Source organism: Octopus bimaculoides, chromosome 3 (genome assembly GCF_001194135.2).
Source record: "Octopus bimaculoides isolate UCB-OBI-ISO-001 chromosome 3, ASM119413v2, whole genome shotgun sequence".
NCBI lineage: Eukaryota > Metazoa > Mollusca > Cephalopoda > Octopoda > Octopodidae > Octopus > Octopus bimaculoides.
The window spans coordinates 10,067,129-10,069,000 of NC_068983.1; positions in this window are offsets into that span (position 1 = coordinate 10,067,129).

Sequence of the window (1,872 nt, forward strand, 5' to 3'; positions counted from 1 at the left end):
GTGTGTGTGTGTGTGTGTGTGTGTGTGTGTGTGTGGTTAAGTGCTTTTTTTTAGCGTGTTGGATGGGCAGCGGAGATTTCCTTTTTTATTTTCTTTCACTCGTTTCAGTCACTGGACTGCAGCCATGCTGAGGCACCGCCTTGAATTGTTTTAGCTAAACAAATCAATACCCATTTTTTATGTCTGGTAATTATTGTATCGGTCTCTTTTACCGAACAGCTAAGTACACAAACACACACACATACATATACAAGTATCAGTTAGCTTGCATCGAAAATGTATTTTTATCGCCACAAACATAACAGTTTGTTTTTACAGCGTGTGCATGTATGTATGTATGTATGTATACATACATATATACATACATGCATGCATACACCTACTCGCATGTTCATTTATATTTATACATGTATATACTATATTTAGTTTTATTTTATCATTTCTTGTTTTACTTCTAGATATGTCGAATCACTTTAATTTGAATATATCAATCATTTTGTTCCACAACAAGCTCTGAACGTCGGCTTGAATTTTACAAGGACGGACCCTTTTAGATTTCTTCAAATCATCAGCCCTTAAAAGGCAATTTATTGCCTGAGATATGACGATTGCGAAAGGTCAGATACAATATCTTCTTTATCCATTTATCTATCTACATCCATACGTCTGTACATACATACATAATACATATATACGTGTGTGTAGAGAGAGAATGTATGAGTGTGTGTGTGTGTGTGTGTGTGTGTATGTACCTGCATGCATATGTGCCTTTGTTTTTGTACATGTGTGTAAAATATGTATATTTAATGTTTATATCTAATTTGTAGATGACATATTGATGTACGTAGTTATTAGGGCTGCAGATGTCATGCCTATAACTGGGACACTTCTATGCTGTTTGTATCTAAGTGACATGTCCTGCACTTTTTATGCACACAGAATGCAACTATCTAAGCATATGGCCTGTTCGTAAGATGTTCAGATCTACTCTCTTTTCCCTCCATTTCCCATTTGTCTTAAACAGAATCTTAAACCCATGTTAAAAGAATCATCATAATTATCGTTATTAATATTCTTACCGATAATCTAAGAAATAATAATAGTTAATGTTATTATAATTATCCTTATTATTATTATTATTATTAATTATCATTATTATTATTATTATTATTATTATTATTTATTTATTTATTTATTATTACTATTACTGGTGTTTTCAAAGTATATAAAATGGGGTGGTGTTTTGTGTGTAAAAGTTATATGTAAAATGTCTTCTCTTTTGTGCATAAATTATGTCTTGTTCTTTAAATGTGTACCTGGTACGGTGTTTTATGTGTTTAAAGAAGAAAAAAAAAACGATTTTTTTTTTCCTTTTTTTTTTTTTTTTTTTTTTTTTTTTTTTTTCAGAAAGGCGGATCGTAAAATCCCTTAGAATATTTTTCAACTGGAACATATAATTCCTTATTTTATTTTCCGAAATGTTAAATTCCTGATAATGAATGAAATTTTTCAGAAACGTAACTATCCTCACCGTATATCGTTTAGAGGAACGTAAAATCAATGTATTTTTACAATGTATTTTGTTTCACAAACAAAGATTCTGCAATATAAGTTTTAAAAACGTAACAACGCTTACAGCATATTTTGTTTTCAAAAACGTAAAATTTCTTCCAGTAAATTTTGGTTTTCAAAAACAAAAATCTTTGACAAAATATTTTGTTTACAAACAGGAAAACTCCCTTGTAATATATTTGGTTTTAAATTGAAATTCATATTTTGTTTTTAATTTTTCAGAGATGTGGCTATGTTGAGTATATTTCGCTTTCAAAAGCGTAAAACTTCATTCAATATATATATATTTTTTTTTTTTTT